Source organism: Cryptomeria japonica, chromosome 1 (genome assembly GCF_030272615.1).
Source record: "Cryptomeria japonica chromosome 1, Sugi_1.0, whole genome shotgun sequence".
NCBI classification, from domain to species: Eukaryota; Viridiplantae; Streptophyta; class Pinopsida; order Cupressales; family Cupressaceae; genus Cryptomeria; species Cryptomeria japonica.
The window spans coordinates 458,055,459-458,068,494 of NC_081405.1; positions in this window are offsets into that span (position 1 = coordinate 458,055,459).

A 13,036-nucleotide genomic window follows, 5' to 3' on the forward strand; every position below is an offset into this window, starting at 1 on the left:
CATGAGAAAGCGATACCATGTAACAGAGTGTAAATTGACGGACCAATAATAACAATACAGGTAATGCAAAAACATTCAGCAAAATGCGGCATCTTAATTCCAGTCCGCGTGCATGTATGGACTCAGCATGAGGTTTATGTCCTTTCTATTTGGGAGGTGCAGAAAGATTGTAACAAATTAATTCATGGTCCCTACATAAGCTTTTTGTAACAATTGTGGGGCACAGATGATTTTTAATATTTTTCCATTTAAGATGTCTTAGGTTGAGAGGTTTTGTAGAATTAAGATTACATGGGTAATGGTCGAATCGAGTTGTCTTGTGTCCAAAGTTATTCTCACCATAATAGAAATGACAGTTATTGGCTGCTAAGTCACCAAGTTTGAACTCGAATTTGAAGTTCGACAACTTTGAAATTTGAATGAAGTATGAGAAAAAAATTCGAAATGTATAAAATTCGAATTGAATTTGCCATATGTAATTTTTAAATTTTTTTAATAAATATATCTATAAAATTGCTTAAATAGTTTAACATTGATAAATAGATTTGAAATCATTACAAAAAGATGACACATTTATAAAATATAAACCATAGGAAACATATGCTTTCACGATTGCAAAGATGTTCTTTTGTCAAAAAGGTACAATAACAAGACTTCAGAACTTTAAAATAACTCTAAATCATCAAGAGCACTTGGCTGGGATGCTAAATCATCATTATCTGTATCACTACTCAGTTCATCATCTGCATTTGGCATTGCTATGCCTTCAAGAGTTTGTTCTAAAGAAGTGTTCTTTGTTGATTTGTTCATCAACAATTGCTGCGAACGTAGACAATATCTCCCAACTTTCCAGTCAACAATTTGTTCCTCTTTTTGGAATGGATGTGGTCAAAGCAACTCCAATTCCTCTCACAAGCTGATGAACTTGCTCCCTAACTCAAAATTCTAATAGCAAACTTTTGCAGTTCAAGAGTTGATGATCCATAAGCGATCCATCATCTATATCCAGACATACGTGGCGAGTCATATTTGGCTTCTGCCCCTCCAAACATCCCTTCTCCTCTATTGTATTGCCAACTTTGATCTCTGATTAGTGCTCCAATTTCTGGATCTGGTGCATACCTGCTAATGGCTTGGTAAAGCCCTGCCATGATTTCATTATCACCCTTTCTATCAATAGAAAACAACTTAGGCTCCAAAAAGCAAGCTGCTGCATGTAAAGGTGTGTGCATCATTTTCCATCTGCAATCAACTATCTCCCATATTTGCATATATTCTGCTTCTTCATTATTTAGTGCTTTTTGAATAGATTCTTTACACCGGTCCATGCTTTCATAAAGCATGCCAAGGCAAGGAGTGTCACCATCAACCATACGAAGCACATCAACAATTTGTTTATTAGAATATTTAATTATATTTTAGTCACCTATATTTAGTTCCTTGTTTAATGGTCATTTAGCTTTTTAATTAATTAGCTTTTAAGCTTTATTTAGCATTTAGCTTTTTTCTTTTTAGTTAATTAGCTTTTAAGTTTTATTTAGCGTTTAGCTTTTTAGTAGTTCACTTTAAACGACTTGTTCTTAATTTAGAACGCCGTCTTGTAATCCCTATATATACATTTGTATATTGTTGAATAGATTATCCGATTATTGAATCATTCATTCAATTTATTTTTCATGGTTCACATACAAGCAAAACTTTTGCAACACTTTCCCAGAAATTGCTGTTTAGGATGATTTGCTCTATGTTCTTCCCCTTAGGGCCTTTAGAAAGCACAGAACTTTCCCACTGATTGGAACAAATAACAGATCCCAAAGCTGCTTTTTCTTCAACCACTCTTTTCAAAGTGATATAATATGAAGCAAATCTTGTTTGACAAGGCCTCAACAATTCCTTTGATTCATGCTGCCTATAAATACTCAATGTGAGACGATGATTCCGTATGAAATTTGCAATTGCTCTCCCTCTATGAATAACTTCATTTACCCATGGGAATTTAGCCAAGTCATGAAGCAACAAATCGAGACAATGGGCTCCACATGGGCTCTAATATATCTGTGGGTACTTCTCTACAATCAGCCTCCCAACTCCCACACAATTTACCACTTGAACCACATTTTCCACCCCTACTTCAAGAATGGCTTCCTCTAATATTTGAAAAATATACTCTGAAGTTTTCTTGTGGTTCAGGGTATCAATGACTTTAAAAGACACAACACCTTCAGGACAAGACACCAAAAGATTAATCAATGGCCTTTGACACATATCTGACCATCCATCACTCAATATAGTGCAACCTGTTTCCTTCCAAGTGGCTTTGACATCAGCTAATTTTTCAGTCACTCTATCTTTTGACCTCTACAAAAGAGTTGTCCTGATAGCCTCTGAACCTGGGGGTGTGTACCCTTTGCCAAACTCTGCAATTTTTTGAACTGCATTACGGAAATGTGGATTTCTCGCAACATTGAATGGAATAACACTTGTGTAAAACAAATCAGAAACTGCATCATCCACCTATTGTTTCTCTATTGGTTTCCAAAAGTTGTTCAGTGTTCCACTCTATTTTGATACACTCACCGGTTTGGATTGCACAGAAGAGGAAGACATGATAGATGTGAATCTAGATATATCTCCTTCAATTCTCTCTTTCTTTTGTGCCTTCTTCATTTTGCCTACCATTGAAGCAACCAACTCTGTCTCTAAAATAGCTTTAAGTTATGGAGTCACACCTATACATGCTTAAACACCTCCACCTGAACCCCTGTATTAGCAAGGAAGTGGTCCCTAAGCCTTGTTAAAGTTCCAATTATTGTTCCCTCACATAGGTTACATTTGATGTGAGTTCCATTTCGGGTCACATGCTTCCATGCCTCAGAAGTTGATTTAGGAGGAGCCATTAAATAAAAATCTGCATGTTTGGAAAGAAAAATTAAAAAAACAAAATAAACACTACATTTATTTCAACCTTTCAAAATAGAAATACTTTTAAGTTTTAACAATTTCACAAATGACCTCTTAAAAATATATAATATTAAACAATATATAATATTAATATTAAACAATATAATAAAAAACTTAATATAAAATAATAAATTATATAATAATAATATTAAACAACATTATAAAATATAAACATTATAAATTTATAAACATTATAAATAAATATTATAAATAAATAAATGTGTATTATGGGTATTTTGTAATATTATATAATATAATAATAATAATAAACCTAAAAAAATTTCATTATAATGTTGTTAATATTATTTAATTATTAAACCTAATTTTTTTTTTAAAAATAACACAAGAAGCCGAAGCTTACCTATGCAGGTTGGGATTCGGGAGAAGCAAGCGACATCGGTCTGCAATGGTGGCGGTCTGGTGGGCGATGTCGGGTAGCAATGGCCATCTGCAGTCGAAGGTCGGTCTGCAACAACCGAGCTTTGGTGGTCAACAACGTCGGTCTGCAGTCGAAGGGGCGACTGGAACTAGTGCGTTCGTGACTGCAAATCGAGCCTTAACATAAACTTTGCTTGTTTGCTGCCGTGGCCCGTATTTATTAACAAAACTCGACGAAACCCTAAAACGCGCAAGGGAAAAAACGCTTTTCGACAAATACGTCATCCCTAAATTTTTATACGAATTTAATCAAATTTTTTAGGGATTTTATAAAATGTTTCAAGTTCAGCGAATTTCGAACTTCAAGGTTGAAATTCGGCCGAACCTGGTGACTTAGGTTATTGGAAAGTTTCATTGTGTAGGAATCAGCTAACAATTTACTGTCTTTAGCAACTTCACTTTTCTCACTTGTTAAAGACAAAAGTAGGTCTTGAATAAGAGAAAACAGGTATACATGTGACTTATTCATAAGAAAAAGGATTTTATAAAAGAAAGTAACAAGAGAAGTGACCATTAAGTCTTTTAATACTCGAAAAAGAGAAAAATAGGTAGTGGATAAAAGAAAAGTAGCAAGGGATTCAGGTATACATGTGACCTCTACAAAAGATGCTATACAAGAATATAACCAGACAAGTGTTTAGTCATTTAATACTTCAATAGAAAAGGTGTTCAATAAAAGAAAAGTGGGAAGGGTTTAGGTATACATGTGACTTATATTCATAAGAAAATAGATGGTAGAAAAGAAAATAACAAGTGACCAATCCTTGCTTCTCTCAATAAAAAAAAAAGAAGAGAAATTATTATTAAATCTTTTAACACTTAAAAAGAGAAAAAGGAGGCATTGACTAAAAGAAAAGCAATAAGGTATTTAATCATACATGTGACTTTATTTCATATAAGAAAAGATGTTATTAAATAAAATAATAGAAGTGACCATTAAACCTTTAAGCAATTTTAGAGAAAAGTAGGTCTTGAATGAAAAAAAAGCAGTGAGGGATTTAGATATACACTACTCCTATTTATGAGAAAATAAGATGATTAAAAAGAAAATAATAAGAGAAGTGACGATTAAGTCTTTAAATAATTTATGAGAAAGGTGGGTGTTAATAAAAGAAAAGCAATGATGGATTTAGGTGTACATGTGACTTCTATTTAAAAGAAAAAAGATGTTTTTTGTTGCTTCTTTTGTTTCTGTTGCTGATTATGATTTGGTTTTGAGTAAGCTGTGAACTTGGGGTATACACTCTCAATCAAACCACAAACAACCTCCTTTAACCCTCTTACTGAACCACTCAATATGTGTCCAGTTTGGGTTTGTCTTCCAATTTCCCCCTTCATTTTTAGGAGAATTCTTGTATTGAAGCCATTGACAACTCTATTGGCTGCTTCTTGAAGATAGATGATACCACTTTCTTAATGGGTCTTTCTTTATTGGCACGCATTTTGATTGATATTGACATCTCCATACCTCTTCTTGGGGATGTAGTTCTCATAGTTCGGGATAGGCCATGGACTTAATCATTGGATTATGAGGACATATTCTTTCAATGTCGTCATTGTTTCTCTATTGGTCACTTGGCCACGAATTGTTCTCTCTTGGTGTAAAGACATTGCAGCTTGGTAGAAGGATGTTATGGCAATCACTTGACCATCTTGGCTTCTGATTCTTCCTCTAACGACTCTTCACATGCTATTGATGACTCCCCCCTGGATGATGGTTTGCCTCTTGCTATTGGTGTGGCCTTCTCAGGCAGTGTGGATCCTTCTCCACTGTTTGCTAGCGGGGCCCCCTTTGTACCAGTGGAACCTTCTCCATCTATTGCTCCTATTCAATTCTTGTCTTTGGAGGAGGTTTTGCTGCTTGGTCAAATTTTTGCTCCTAGTGTTGATAATCTCACTTTGGGGTTCCCTCTTCTTGGTCCCCCTTGTGATGGTGCTTCAAATGATAGTGTAGGTTGGATTGTTGTTCATTAGAGGAGGAAAGATCGTTCTTCCACCTCTCCCCAAACTCTCCCCCAAGTTGTGGATGTTTGTTCTACCTACTTCTGACGTGGGTTAATAGTTGTTGTCACAACCCTCCTTTATCACCTTTGGATTAAAATACAAACTCTATTATATTTCTTTTGGATAAACTATTGAATGAATATTATAAAGGAATAAAAATAATAAAACACACACACACATGGAAAATATACTTTTTTTTCTTAATTGTTTATTTAAATTTCCTCACCCAAATTATGGCACATGTTGTAGGAAGAATAAGAAGCTTCTAGAGGCTTCTCCACCACCATGCATGTAACACCTCCCACTAAGTCTAATCAATTTGCATGAAGGCCAAATTTGGAGAGAATCTCTTTTTTTTAATTAAAAATTGAGGTAGTGGAATAAGGGAAATTTTCTTATAAAAGATATACAAGTTTTCAAAAAAAGGAGTTGGTTATTCCATAAAGAAATTCTTCAAGTAAATTTTTCTTTTGTAGTCACATTTCGTTTTTCAGCTAAGATTTTGTTTTGGAGGACTTCTTTCAAGTTTGAAGGATCAAGGGAGATTCATAGGGGATTCTACACCATTTTCAAGCATCTAGGTTCTTTCAATTTAGTTTTTCATGCATCTTATCCTTGCTGCAAATTAGATTAGATTAATTTGTTTAAGAAATTAGATCCATTAGTTCCAAATTTTTGATAAGAAGTAGATTAAATTGTTTAAGAAATTAGAATCATTTGTTCCAATTTTTGATAAGAACTAGATTCATTTGTTTCAAAATTCTTGATAAGAATTAGATCCATTAGTTTCAAATTTTGATAAGAATTAGATTCATTTGTTTAAGAAGTTAAATCCATATATTTCAAATTCTTGATAGGAATTAGATCAAATTGTTTAAAATTTCTTATTAAGTTTTAGATCGATTCTTGCTGAAGAACTAAATCAGAACCATCTTTATTTCCTTTCTCTAGAATCATCTCTTTGGTTATTGATTAGAAATCTGAATCTCATCCTTTAAAGAGATTTCGCTGTGATTATTTCCTCTGTATCTGGTTATGAGATTTTACTGCGATTATTCTAAATTTCTCCCTGTAATATTTAAATCTGTATGATTATTCTTTTTATCTCTGTGAATAACTCTCTGTGAAGAAGCAAAATATAAGTTTATCTCTGTAAATTTTATGAGATTGCATTTCCCAGCATAATCATCTATCTTTCATCTTCCTGGATTGTTTATCTATGTGAATAACTTTCTGGTTATTCACCCTGTGAATGAATCCTTATTGTTTACTTTAGTGTTTTTATCCTTTTAATCCAAAATCTACTTTCTGTACCCATTTAAATTAAACTGTAAATTAGAATTTATATATATATATATATATATATATATATATATAGAGAGAGAGAGAGAGAGAGAGAGAGAGAGAGAGAGAGAGAGAGAGAGAGAGAGAGAATTCCAATGTTAACATATTAATACTAACGCCACATTATCATTATAGCGTACTGCATTTATTTTAGCATGGTCTTCGAAAATGTCAGAAGTACACAGGCGGCGGTTTTGAGACCGCGGGGTTAATGGTACGCCCCACTACCCTGCTGTCACCGTAAGTGGCCACAGGGGAGTGGAGGGGACCACGCGGCCCCCTCATCCCCTACGGGCTTGCGCATGCAGGACCGCAGGGGGTGATGGGACCCGTGGTCCCCACCCCCTAATTACTATATTAAAACAATTCACTTTGCTTAATGATTAATTTCGATGAAACTTTAAAATCGTTTTTAATTAATAATTTAAGTTACTTTTTTTTTTATATATATCGTTTTAAATTAAATTTAAGTTAATTTTTTTATTTTATATAATTGTTTAGTTAAATTTTAAAAAAATAAAAATTAGCAAAAGATGGAAATCAAATTATTGTTTCAATTCCTTTAGGGGAGTATTGGGTTATTGGATCAATGATTTTGATTTACTTAAAAACAAATAAGTCTTATTATTTCAATTTGATCCAAAATTTCAAAAAGTATAAGCTAATCACTCATGTGGAATTAGTAACTCGATAATTAATTAGTCTCGCGATAAGAGAAAACATTTCTGCATTTTGTATGTAAATGACGTTACTTTTGCATTGCATTTATATTATTTCGCATTCTTTATCTTCAAGCAGTTGCACGTAAGTTCACAATTATCATTACCATGCCAATACATGTATTAATTCGTTTAATTGTAGAATAATGATATTTCTCTTTTTCAAATAGTATTTAAAGTTTAAATTATGTACATCCATTTCATAATTATATTTCAAGCATGATGTTTCATAAGCTCTTAGTTTAGAAACTAAACAAAGGAAGTTGGAAAACCAAAACTAGCAGCGTTAGGTATATACGGTGCCTCTGGGTCACGCTTACGGGTAATGCCGTCGTGTTGAACTACTGCACTTAACGCCTAATAAAGCTGCATCAACAACGTCTGTGGCATCGTCCCTATAAATTGTCGGGGAGTAATAAGGGACACTTGGAAGTTAAAATCCAAGGGGCAGGTAATCCCCCTTGGATCAATAATTTAATAAGATAACTTTTAAATGATTTTCACATCCATTGAGATAAACCGTAGTAAACCCCTTTTAGGGATGGTCAAGTTAAATGCTCTCAAGAAATTGATTTTTTTTAAATTATCTTGAAGGGATATTGGTGATTTGCAATTTGGTCAAGGGTGACGCTCATGATAAGAATTAGGATCTAGTTATTTTTTTAGGCCACAAGCAATAGGCCATCTTGAGCCTTCGCTTAAGCACTACCATCGTGGGTAGCAACCGCAGAGAAACTGTCTGGGACATTGACCCTAGAAAGGGTTGCGTACCCACAAATCAGTTTACATCAAACCATAGAATAGAAAATAGAACTACATACTTTATGCCTTGATCCCGTGCCGACGCGGGTATGTAGGCAGTCTTGGGACGCAGTTGTCCCTCGTACTCAGGCGTTCATGGGTGGGGTCTAGGCTTGGTTGAGTAAGAATCCTAATTGAAAGATAAGATAATTAAATTGGAAAAGAAATTCAATGCATACTTGGAAGGAATCCCATATGGATTCGCTTGACTTCCCGAGGTTTTAAGCCAAATTCCGAGGCGGAATTCAAGCTTGTATTATTTAATTACTCCTAAGGACGACGACCTCGGTGCACTTTTGTTAGAAGAGTGTATTACTTAGTGAGTGGCTCAGGACCTGAATGGTCCCGATGAGTCTAAGTCTCTAGCCAGAGCATCTCCTATCCCATTTGGATAGATGCCTACCCCGTATGGGTAGATGCCTATCCCGTTTGGATAGATGCCTACCCCGTATGGGGAGATGGAATCTTCTGTCCCGTATGGACAATTGCCTAACCTGTATGGTTAGATGCTCATCCCGGATGGATGAATGCCTAATCCTAAATGGATGGATGCCCAGAGTATGCAATTGAATAAAACATAATGATTTCATTAAACAAAAAAAAAAGAATACTCAATTTTGTTGATTCAGTTATGGTGGGTTATTACAGTTGTTCCGATAGTGTGTTGTAAGTGGTCTGTTTTGGCCTCCACTATCAATGGTTGTTCTTGACTAGTTGTTTGTGGCCTTTTTGGAAAGTCTTTGTATTGGGTCAACACACTTGTTTTGTTGCTTTTAATATCAAAAACAAGAAAAATGACCATTAAGTCTTTTAACATTTTAAGAGAAAAGTAGTTCTTGAAGGGTAAAAATATTATGAAAATAAGTGTTGATTAATGAAATTATTTATTTTTTTAATTGTTAAGATGAGAAATTTCATAGTACAAATATATGTTGTGATTAATATATATGATTTTAAAAGTTTGATAATGATAGTTGTCAAATCACACAATTTCACACACACACACACACACACACTCACACACACACACACACACACACACACACACACACACACACACACACACACACACATGTATGCATGTATGTATGTACATATGTAGGTACATACTTGTGTATGTATGTATTTACGTATGTAGGTACATACATGTATGTATGTACGTACATAGGTATGTATGTGTATATACATACATAGGTATATATGTATGTATATATGATGGTGTAGAGGCTTCAATCTCTTATAGTCATGATTAGAGTTGCAATATTCTGATGTGTGTACAAATGATGTCTACTAAGAGTGTGGAGCTACAAAGGCTATTCTTCTATGAAGATATACTTGGGGAATGGTAAATTTTTTTTTTAAACTGTCATGAGCACCATTGTTTATGTGGGTTTTTGATTGAGGATGTTATTTATCTTATCTATCCTACACAATGTGAATGTTATCAAATTTGGTGTATGAGATATGTAAGAGTGTGCAACCAAATGGTGTCACAAGAGTGGCCTATTCAAGTTTTTGACCTCAACATTGCTAGAAGATACTATACAATAATTTGATGGTTGTGCATCTAATCCAAATGAATATACTTTTCTAGGTGTTTTTGAACTTGCAAATAGAAATTGTGTGATATTGCTTATTCGTGGAGCTTAAGATATGAAGATTTATCCTATATGAGACTTTATCAATGACTCCCAACCTATTGATGTGCAACATGCTTTTGATTAGTGCCAAGATTACTCTAAGAATATATATTCAATGCTCTCCTTGAGGATTGCTATACCTCTTAGTACAAGAAGTCATGAACTAAAAAATTAGTGTTATATTTCAAAGGAGTCATGTTAGGGGTGATTTTGAAAATAAAATCTAGTGACTGGAGAATGCAATAATGGTTGGCACTACTAGGGAGTGAGGTTTAGTCAACATGTGTAGGGAATTTCAGTCATCTAGTAACAACTTCCATCTAGAGAGATTGGTAAGAAATGTTATGCATTACTTGTTTCTCTTTCACTACTACATCTTCACTCTTAGTTGTAGTTTCAAATACCCTTTTGGAGGTTTCTTCCCTCTTGTTTCTTCATGGTGATAGATTTTCTTTAGCACTAACTAGTGAAAATATTATGAAAGAGAATATTATAGTGATAAAAAAGGAAGAGGTAAAACCATACTTTCTTCAATTTATGAAAGATGATTTTTATGTTCAGAACCATGTAGTGAATATAGAGATGGAAAAGAAAGTGAATGCAAAGATGGATTTTGTTAGTGCTGATCTACATGCATAGAAATAGAGGTATGGTTTTGTAGGGAGTAGTGCATATACATATTGGTGGAGGTGGCTAAAATATGGTTGGTTGGATCCCATGAGAGAAGATAAGAGTAAGAATTTCAATTATCAGAGGAGATTTAGATTATGTTGGAGTAGATTTTATGTTGAGGAAGAGGAGTGAAGAGTAGATATGGTGGAGAAGGATGGAAAATACTTCAACTAGATGTTGGAAGAGGCAAAGGAAGAGGTATTTTTATGATCCTAATATAATGATGGATTTTACTTCAAGTTGTTCACAACTTGAAAGGATAGAACCCAACTCCATTTTGTGAGCCCATGCTCACAAAATTCTTACCTGGTATGTTTGATGTAGGAGAATCCAAGCTCACTAGCAATCCTGCATGACCAAAAATATATTTACTTTTTCATGTTCATGTGTTTTGCATTTTTGATGTAGCTTGGAGCTTCAAGAGCTTATTTTTGAGGGTTGAAAGATAAAATATTTGTTTTATCAAGACTTGGCTTCCATTTAAAAAATCAAAGATAAACATGGTGGTTAATAAGGTTTTAAGAGTATTATATTACACAAATACAAAGTTTGAAGGGATTCATTGGAATATTATAAGTCTAAAATTAATTAATTTACTTACTTTATATGCTCATGGTAGTTTTCATAAATAAATTAACCTTTGGCATTTATTTCTTGTCTTATTCTTAGAATTCATGTACCTAAATGGAGGGGAAAAGGTGTGAATTTTGAAAAAAAAAAATTAATGATTCTTCAAATTCAAAAGAAGCACAACTTGGTTTATATATTTACATTTTGAAAAGGCATTTACAATATAAAGTAATTGGATATGGTGTAGAAAGATTGAATTTCATATTTGGAATGAAGAATTTGAAGCATATACAAAGGAATTTCAAAGGTCAAGTTGAAGGAAATGCAAGAGAAGATTTGGGTGCCTCTTTTCAGTTCTTCACAAGGGTTAAAATCTCTACTAGCTTTAGCATTTAATCATGTTAAGAGGAAACAATCAGTATCATAAAGATTGGAGAAAGAACTTGGAGGTTGCTCCAAATATTTGCATAATGAAGAGCATAGACAATTAGCTTGCCAAGACGAGAAATATAGAAGAAGAGAAAGAAGAATTTTCAGATGTGTTTAGGGGGTTCAAGGAAGCCAACAAAGTTGTATGTGAAGTTAATATTAGATTTCAATAGAAGAGTGAAGCCAAGAAGGTGTAGAGGCTTGAAGGTTCAAAGACTTGTAGGAATGAAGTGCCTAAAAACATTGTAAATTTTTTGGAATTTGTCTCTTATTAAAATCCTTAATAGATGGTATTATTCTTGGGGAATTTTATTGTATGAATGTATATATGAAGGTTGAAATAAAGATAAGTATTAGATTTTGCTTCCATATAGTGTTTTGGATGAGATATTAAGGATGCAAGATTGGGCAGTTTGATAAGACCCCCAATCTTGATTATATTAGGTATGTAGTGTGTCCCATAAATATGGCTTAGGTAGTTGTATGGGTTTTAGCTAACAAATTTGTGGATGGAGATAAGTTGGGACTAGTGCTAGGTTTAGAAAAGGAAAGTTTTTTTCTATTCTCTAACCATTTTCTTATATGTAAGACTTGTGGCCTAAATTTCATTACTAGGTTGGGCCACTTGGAATGGTAGGTGTCTCACCTTGAGGTGGTAGGGTATAGCCATCTCTTGACGTCTTTTGATGTGTGTAACGTCATCATGAAGGGAACTACATACTAGATATTTTACAACATGAGAGAATATAAGAGGGATGTTACATTGGAATTTTGAAAAAATATGATAGGTTGACATAGTTGTCATGGACCATATTTTTAATTTTTAATTAGGACAAATCAACATGCCCAAGTTTGGGTGGGAAAATATGAAAAATATGGCAATTTAAATTGTATAGGGAATATGCTAAAATAACCAAGAAGACCAAGATTGAAGAGGGGCTTTAGAATTTGAAGCCATTCTTTTGGTTTTTATACCTATCATGGGTTCACAAATTGTTTTTTCCAAGGCATTCATGATTTCTAGTTTGTATTTCATCCATTTATTTGGTGCTTGGAATTGGACTTTATATGGTTGATTTGTAGGTACCATTATGCTCTAATATTTACTCTTGTTTTGCATGGTTGTAATTTTGTAATAGATTTCTCTTCAAGTGTATTTTATTTTTTTTATTTATTAAAAAATACATTGGGTTGCTTTGAAGTTTGGGGTTTTTCTCTAGAAATTATTTTTCTCACGTACATTTGTGTCATAGTTTATTACTTATTATAAGTTCATATGTGTTTTTCTTTATGTAGTTAAAAAGATTAAAATATTTGTACAATACTTTCCTCATTAGATTGGCATGGGGAGCATTTCCAAATACCTTACTTTCTTTCAATTTGTATTAAAGCTTTACTAGTTCCTTTTAATCCTATTTTTTGGGTTGAGGACTTTTTTGTATTGATATTTGGTTGAGT